This window comes from Chinchilla lanigera, unplaced genomic scaffold, assembly GCF_000276665.1.
Source record: "Chinchilla lanigera isolate Chin_1 unplaced genomic scaffold, ChiLan1.0 scaffold00063, whole genome shotgun sequence".
Lineage (NCBI taxonomy): Eukaryota > Metazoa > Chordata > Mammalia > Rodentia > Chinchillidae > Chinchilla > Chinchilla lanigera.
Window position 1 is genome coordinate 7,689,689 of NW_004955464.1, and position 8,939 is coordinate 7,698,627.

At 52.5% G+C, this 8,939-nt stretch overlaps 1 long non-coding RNA gene across 1 annotated transcript; it reads left to right on the plus strand.

The window, feature by feature from the left end:
* Positions 1 to 7,087: 7,087 nt before the first annotated feature.
* On the plus strand, positions 7,088 to 8,730 carry LOC106150093. Its single transcript, XR_001236699.1, has 2 exons — positions 7,088 to 7,151; positions 8,202 to 8,730. It is a non-coding gene; the product is annotated as an uncharacterized LOC106150093 (long non-coding RNA).
* The last annotated feature ends 209 nt before the right edge of the window (positions 8,731 to 8,939 follow it).

Below are 8,939 nucleotides of genomic sequence, written 5' to 3' on the forward strand. Positions count from 1 at the left end.
CAATTTAGTGAGACCCTGTCTCAAAATTTTAAAAATGAATAAAGGAGTGGGGATATAGCTCTGCTTGAAGGCGCTGGGTTCAACCTCCAGTCACACACACACACACACACACACACACACACACACACGCCAGTTGTCTCTAGAATCTACTTAATCATTGTACTGCTGGGAAAGACTATTCAAACACTTCCCCATGCCTGGATCTATAGTGTACTCTTACTGTCAGAAAATTCTGTGTTGAGTTTACAGCATGCGCAGTGAGGAAGTCGTCGTTCTGTTAACCTTTGGTAAGACCTGTTGTGTCCTAGGCCCAGGGCAGAGGAGATGCATACAAGGGCCTTGACTTTGTGGTACAGTAGGGGAGAGAGCTAGGACGTGCACTTTCTTTCACAACATTGCAGGCTGAAAATACCAAAGGAGTGCTGGGGCCCGGAGAAGGAGAGGGTGAGTCCTAATGAGAGGATTGGGGAAGGCTCCCCAGAAGCAGTGTCTCTGGGACACAGTATTCTGTTCGTCAGAAAAAGCATAGTGACAAGAAAAATGTTTTGAAACATAAGGCCACACTGATGCTAGGGTTGGCGAGATATCAGACAGTATCCCAAAAGGCCTCACTTAAGTGGCATCCATCACGTCAGTGAATTCATCCTGGTCCAAGTGTAAAACCTGATTTTCATCAGCAGAACAGCTCCCATTGCACTTGTTCACAGGGACTAACACAGAGACCAGAGTGCCACTTCCTGGTAAAAACAGCCACTCACGATTAGATGAATACATTTCCTTTGCTTGTGCTAAAATGACTCTGCCTCAGTCTCCTAATCTTAGCAATGACGGCTGCCCAAGTCAGGGACACTTTTATCAGGTTCATATAATCAGGTTTCAATCTGGTTTGGCTGGTTGGGTAACTATGTCTCTTGGGGATGAGTTTGCGTATCTGTTTTGATCTGTTGTATATGAAATTTTCAGTATGTTAAGTTTTTTAATGAAATATAATCATCATTCAGTGGGTACTGCAATACAAGACAAAATGAGAGCTGTTTGTTTTTTAACTGGGAATCAAACTCATGACTTTATACTTGCCAGGCGAGTGCTTTGCCACTGAGCTATTTCCCTGGCCCAGGTGGTTTTTTTAAAATCTTAACTTTTTAAAAAAAACATTTAGGTCCTGATGTTATCTGTGCAAATATAACAAGATTGTCTTGAGTTGGGCATGCTGGTACATGCCTGTGTCCCAGCTTCTTGAAACAGGAGGATTATTTGAACCTAGGAGTTCAGGCCAGCCTGGGCAACAATTATAAGACCACAAACAAACGAATACACAAATAGATTCTGGCCTTCCAGTTGCCTACCTGTGTGACAGGGTTGGTCTCTTAACCTTTCTGGTCCTTCAAGGGAATGCTTTCCTCCCAGGGTTGTTGTAAGGATTAAAGATGACAGAGGCAAAGAGTATCATGCCCATTTTTAGGAAGATAGAAAAGGTAATACATATTAGGAGAAGGTCGATCTATGATTAAAGAGAATAAACATCAGTTACCTTCAAAGTCATTTACACAGGACAGTTCTTTCTGATTCTGGCTAAAGCTATTACTGAAGGTGGTTCACGTAACATACACCATGTGCAGCACTCTTTTGCATTGATCCCTGCAATCCTTACACAACTCCTGTAATTTTCCTTATGCTGCTGGTGAGAAAACAGGAGCCCAGGTTAAGTGACTCACTTGAAGTCAACACAGCAAGTGCTAGGGTGAAGGTTCTAACGTAGGCAGTGGCTCAACAGCAACGCGTGATGGGAGGCATAAAACCTAGCCCGCTGTGGGGTTGTGACAAGATGCAAATACGATTAGCTTGGAAAAGTGGCTCATAAATGCATGTTCTAAGCTGGTACAGCAGGTGGGCTGGGGTTCAGATCTAGTCTGGCTGTTGTCCAGTTCTGCCACGTAGCCAGCTGCTGTGATTTTGAGCAATTACTTAATTTCACTGTACTTTCTCAACTATTAAAATTGAGGACATACATGATAGAGTTATTCTGAGGATGTGTACTTGTAAACAGTTTAGAACAAGGACTAATACAGTTCTAAACAGATAATGATGCAGATTAGGAAACAAAGCTGGGCATGGTGGCACATGCCTGTAATACCAGCACTTGGAAGATTGAGGCAGGAGCATCTCTGAGTCCTCAGCCAGCCTGGGCTACAGAGTGTATTCAAGGCCAGCCTGAACTACATAGATCGTATATCTAAACAAGTCCTGAAGTTAAGAATCAAAAGTCGCGAGGCATGGCAACTTGGTGCATTCTTGCAATCCCAGCTACTGAAGAGGCTGGTGCAGGAGGATTGAAAGTTTGAAGCCAGCCTGGGCAACCTGGTAAGACTTGTCTTAAGATTTTATGTTTTGGGGTATCAGGAATTGAACTCAGGACCTGCACTTGCCAGGTAGGTGCTGTATGCTGCTGAGCTCTATCATCAGCCCTCAAAATTTTAAAAAGGGGATAGGGATGTTGCTCAGTGTGAAAGCCCTAGGTTCAATCCCCAGTACAAAAAACCTGGGGATGAATTCCCAGCCCCTGACTGTTTTAGGAGCATTTCAGGGCTGGAGAGATAGCTCAGCGGCACAGTGCCTGCCTGGCAAGCGCAAGGTCCTGAGTTTAATTCCTGGTACAAAAAGAAATCCTAGGAGCATTTCTAATCATGTGAATTAAATAGTCTTAAAGAGTTGTCTGGATTCCAGCAGTGTATGTAAAGGTACTACCACTTGGTCTTTAGCATAGTGCCTGCTGAGTAGCTTGCTGGATTATTAAGTCTTCATTTCCTTAACACTGAGTGCCTACTAGGTGTAGCAGTGGTGCCTGGCTTCATGGAAGACAGGTAAGAGATACTCTCAGTACTTTTGGCTAGACATCTGAAGAGACTAGAGAATGCAAGGGTTTAAAAATGCGCTAAATACTGCATGAGAAGCAGAAATGTAGTCTGAGAAGGGAGCAACCTCTCCAGTGTGGAGATCCTAGAAGACTTCCTGGAGGAAGCCGTGTTGCTGTGGGCTCGGGGGCTAGATGGGTGTTCAAGTCCTCTGTCAGTGGCCTGTGGGTCAGGGGACACTGGCGTCCTCAGTGCCCTGTGCTGCCCAGCTGGACAGGGCTTTGTGGGTGAGGGTTAGGGCATGTTTACACTGCAGGTGGCATCTCCAGATCTGGCCACTGGCTGTGTGGGCAGATGGGCAGCATTCTTGGGCCCTTGTTCATCCAAGACCATAAGTACTGGAGTGGGGAAGGTCCCATCAGCTCGGTCCACTGGAGAGGGACAGATGGCCTGATGGCAGGCTGGCCGGAAGGGGCAGGCAGGCCTGGGTGTAAGACCTGGCTCCTCAGCTTGGTCTCAGAGGTGTTAACCACTGTGAACATCAGTTTCATCTACTGTGAGATGGGGGTCTATGAACATTTAATGGGTTGAAGATAAATGAGAATTTATATAAAACTCCTGGCTCGGGGTGTGGCACATTCAAGAATACCCAGCTGGCCAGAATCAGTTTTCATTTATTGGACCTAAGATTTGTATTGCATGAGCACCTATAATACGGCCCCAGCCCCAAATGAGACAAAGGCCCTCAGCCCTGCTCTGTGCCCCGCTCCCACCCACCCACCATGAAAGACGTCTCCAGGGTGCCTAGGAGCTGGAGAAGGCCTTTTCAAACAGGCCACGGTGCCCTGCTGCCCCTTGTCCTTCGCTGAGCCACCCAGAGCCCTGCTGGGCCATACCAGCGGGGCTTGCCCTGGCCAAAGCATATTCCACTTGTCAGTAGTAGTTTAAAGGAACTAAAAATGCACATGATCTAGGATAAAGTATGGGACTTCAAAGAAAGTGCGCACTGGAGGCGGGCTGCAGCTTATCCTCCCTCGGAGGCCTGGGGATCAGAAGTCTGTAAACTGGGTCGCATCCCAGTACCCAGCCAGGCCTGGCCTGCAGCCTCCGCCATCAGGCTCGGGCAGCGACTTGCCGCCTCCCGGCCCTGTCGTGTGCCGCGCCTGACCCATGACCCGTGCATGACCCAGCCCCTAGCCCTGGCCCCGCTCAGGCAGAGGCGGCCTTGGCAGGCCGGCTCTGGCCCAGCGTGGCAGGAGGGGAAGGGTTCCACAGAGCCCTTGGCGGGGCGTCAGGCCGCCCAGTGGGATGCAGGGCGTGCTCCAGGCGCCAGAAGGGAGAGGCCGCCCGACCTCTGGGACAGGTTTCTCCCCGCGTCTAGCGATGGTTCTCAATGTGTTTGCGATCCCCTCTGGTTTCGGACGGGGGTGGACTTGCGCTGGGACCCCAGGCCGTCCTGGGACGCTGGCGCCCCCGCCAGACTGGGAGGGAGGCACCGGCGGGGCGGGAAAAGCCGCCCCCGCCAGCCGCGCTGTCCAGGTGCTGCCGCGGGAGCCGCCGCTGCCACCGCGGTCGCGAAGGGCCGCCCGCGCCCTTGGCCTCTCGGAGCGCCCGGCAGGGGGCGGCCTCCGGGAGAGGCGACCGCAGGTACCCGGAGCGGCGGAGGCTGGGGGAGCCGGGGCGAAACCGAGGGGGTGCGGCTGTAGACCGCAGCGGGGCAGCGCAGCGCCCCAGTCCCCGCGCCCGGCTCGACCGCACCCTGCGGGCCATCGCAAGGGGTACCGGTGCGCGGCGCCCGCCTGCTCAGCTCTCCCCTGCGTCACCGGGTCCCCCGCACTCCTGCGGGAGCGCAGCGCGGCCACCCAGCGTGCGGGACCTCGCCCTCCTGATGGCCACGCACCCCGGAGTGCAGCGCACGAGCGAGCGCGAGCGCGGGCACCACAGCCCCTCCGAGTCCAGCCTTGCCGGGATGTGTCACTGGCCCTTTCCGAGCGCCACCTCCCCAGAAGTCCTTCACGTTTGCAGTTCGCTCTGCTGTCCTAGGGAGAGAGCAATGCGGCGTCCTCCACCAGACTGTGCTCGGAGCACCGCAAACTTGGCAAGAGCCAGTCCAAACAGCATCTTCACCCCCAAACCTGTTCCTCTCCTGTGTCCCCGTCCCAGCCCGTGGCTGCTTGGATGGCTGCAGCATCCCCCAACTCCAGCCTCACCCTTTGCACACTGCCGGTCTCTTGGATACACAGCCTGGGTGTTCTCTGTGACTCTCAGTCGCCCAGAGGTTAAAGTTCAGGGCCACGAGGCAGGGCTGGCGACCCATCCCAGCCTATTTCTCATCATTTCCTGACCCTTACTGCCCCAGCAGTGCCGCCGGGCCTAGTGTTCCCACGCTATGCTCCATGCGCTCATGGTGCGCGGAAGGCCATCGCTCCACCCTGACATATAAGGAAGCCTCAGGAAACTTCCTCTGCCGCCATCCCCTGTCAACATTTGTCTCCAGGGCTCCAGCATCTTTGTTTCTCCTCCGTGGTTCTCCTTCATCTTTCAGCATAGGTTTTTTGTTGTCGTTGTTGTTTTCGTTTTTCAAATTTTTTTATTTTTTTTTTAGTTCTGGAAATCCTTGTGCTGCCAGGCAGGTACTGTGCCGCTGAGGGAGGTAAGATTCAGCTCTTCCTGCGTAGCCCTGAGGCTATATAATCTCTATATAATATATAGAGGCTATATAATCTCTATATAATCTCTTGTCTATATAATCTCCTCTGAGATTATAATGTCTATATAATCTCTTGTCTATATAATCTCCTCTGAGATTATAATGTCTGTATAATCTCTTGTCTATATAATCTCCTCTGAGATTATATAGACAACTCCTCTCTTGTTCCCGTATAACCACCAAGGCATGCTGTTTTGTTTTTGTATCCCTAGTTCTCAGCATAGTTGGTTTTGTTTTTGTTTTTTAGGTCCTGGGAATCAAAACCCCAGGCACTCTACCACTGAGCTACAGCCCTGACCTTTTTTTTTTTTTTAGTTTTTTTTTTTTGCGGGGGGAAAGGGTCTAAATTACCCAAGTGGGACTTGAACTTGAGACCCTCCCACCTCTGCCTCCCTCAGTATTAGGATTACAGGTCGGCACCACCACACCTGGCTTCCTGGCACACTTTATTGAGCATGTGCAGTGTTGTAGGCATGGTACAGGACGCTACATATACTATGTCACTTCAGACATACCATCCTCTGCTCTAGTGTGGCCCACGGACATAACCGCAGAAATGATAGATCAGAAGTAGATGCTGGGTTGGCTTGCAATGAGGCAATGTAGTACTTGGAGCATTCTGGGAGGGAGGACAAGTCCCCGCCAAAGCCTGAAGTGTGTGAAACAGCAGAAACGGGGTGTGGCCAGTTGCAGCTCAGTGCTTGAGGAGCTCCAGATTTCACAGGCAGGCTGAGCTGGGGTGAAGCTGTTTGTACCTCAGGTCGAACAAGGTCCCTGCTTCTCCTGAGTTTGGCAGGGTCCCCTGAGCAGTGTACACAGCTCAGGGAGCTGGTGCACAGAATGATGTGGCCTTCCTCTGAGATTATATAGACAACTCCTCTCTTGTTCCCGTATAACCACCAAGGCATGCTGTTTCGTTGGGTGGATGTTGTTCCTGTTTCAGATCATACCCTCTCCTTAAAATTCTGTAAACAGCCTCTTATGCTGACTATATAAGTAGATGTGATGCAGTTGTTGGGTGGTCCTTGCTCCCATCAGGAGAGGGGTGCTCCACCTGACCTCAGCTTTCTGCATCCTGACTCTTGTCTTCATTTCTTCATCCTCCCCAGGAATTTCAAGAGCTGCACTACATGCGGCAGGTTTCACTGTGTTGGAAAGCGCTAGTGGGCCTTGGGCAGGGCATTTGTATGCGTAAAGATGACAGTGCTACCCCATGAGGAGGACCCATGGACAGACGATTTTGGGACTCTGGGTCACTGTCATCTACCCATGTGGAGGGGACAGAAGCAGCTTGTGTAGAATGGCACTGGGTTTGTTTCAGTTTGAGAGGGGCTTGAGGGAACGATTCCCGAGGAGGACAAGATGCCCTGGCTCTGAGAACTGGCTCTGTCCGATGGGTTCTCGCCCTGCCTGCCTGTGAGCATCCAGCCGGGCTCTGTCCTGTAGGCACTGGGGAGCCTTCCAAGTGCTCTGTGCTGCCGATGTCACAGTGGGTGGGTGGGGGGCTAGAAGTAAGGGAGAGGCATGATAACCCCGGAGAGAGGCTGGGGTAGAGATTAGAAGGGCTACGCAGGAAGAGCTGAAATATGGTAAAAGGACAGGCTGGGAGTCGAGACTGAGAGCCACCGTGCGGGGAGGTGGGTAAGGGACAGAAAGGAGGGCAAGAAGCAGCCTCTGGCCAAGCAGCTGCGCCGGCCTGAGAAGGGAGTGCAGGTATGGCTGCACACGTGCACCTTGGACTTGGGCTGGCGCTTGCTGGGCACAAATACTGAGAATTCTTTACTCCCAGTGGCTCCCACAAGGTGACTGAGGACCTATGCCCTCTCCGCCATCACCCCTGGCCACCACACTGCCCTGAAGCCCACAGCACGCCCAGAGGGCGAGGGCTTAGGAGGTGGCTCACCCTGCTCACAGGACTGTGACTCAGTTACTTGACCTGAGAGAACCTCATCTTCCTCCATGTGAGGATGGGGGCAGTGAAGTCACTCTTTTAAGGACCTAACAGTTGCTGGGATGTGTGGTATTAAGTTTACCTCCTTCATGTGGATGCAAGGACATCCTCCTTCCAGGGTATTTGTATTGCACAGAAAGGATTCTGGAAGGACAGTGGGGATGGAAGGGGACCCCAGGCACCACGCCTAGGTAAGTTGGAGCTGTTGGGGTGAGAAAAAGGGACTGTCCTGAGGCCTGTGCATCTCCTGTTGGGGACCATCACCTTCGGGGCCTGCAGTAGGGCTCCTTCCTCGAAAACCTCAGCCCCCACTGTGGCGAGGCACCACTCCCCAAGCAAGGGAAGGTGGCTCTGAAGACTGCATTAAGGGCAGAACTGCTGAGGGAGCAAATAAGAGGATGGGAAGCCTGGCGTGGTGGTACAGGCCTGTCATCCCAGCACTCAGGAGGCTGAGGCAGGAGGATCATTGCAAGTTCGAGACCAGCCTGGGCTACAAAGTGAGCTCAAGCCCAGCCTGAACCGTACAGCAAGACCCTGTCTCAAAGAGATAAAAATAAATAAATAAATAAAAAAGAGGATGGGGGTGGCGCACAGGTGTGGTCACTGTGGGAACCTTGCTGTAAACCTGGGGGTTGCATGAGCACTCAAATTCTGATGGATGTGGGGTGCCCCTGTCCTTTCCTCTCAGAGTCCGCCAGCTGTTTATGGAACCTGAGAACTGAAAAATCCTGCACGGCCACCTCTGCAGCCTGCGTCACCCACCACCCTCCCTCAGTTGTGTCTGCCGGACTGGGCCGTTCTGGCCCTGACTGCCACCACCACCCTGGCATGATGGCAGAACGCTCCTGGCGCTCTTTACCCAGTGTCTGCCTTGTGCCCACACAGCCCCACTCGAGGGCACCAGACCTGGGCGGCTTACAAACAGCAGAACTGTGTTTCTCACAGCTCCAAAGTGTTTCACTTTGAAGAACACCTTAGGAACCAGGGATTCAAGGGTTTTGATGACGCAGGACTCCTGTCTGAGCCCCTCAGCGTCTGGAAGGAAGGAGCTCCCCGAAGAACTCCCCGGCCTTGGAGAGCCTCCTGGGTGTGTTCTCCCTTCCCGGGAAAGAGGGGCCGTTTTCTCTGTCAACTCCAAAGCCTTTCCGCCCAGCCCTTCCCTGGTAAATAGTGGTGCAGAAATGGGCTGCTTTCAAGTAAAACCCTTCTCTCACCTACCAATGGCTGGTTTTGGCTGCAAGAGCCTCAACAGGCCTGGGCGGGGGTGTGAGGTGCTCCGGCCCTGAGAAGCCCAGCAGAGACGCTCCATTCCTTTGGAGGGAGCAGAGCAACGTCTCAAGGGTCCTCCCTCATCTCTTGCGGAGCTGGCTCTGCCCAGCGCCCACAGCCTGCGTGACCCAGCAGCACAGCCCGGGATGCATTTCCG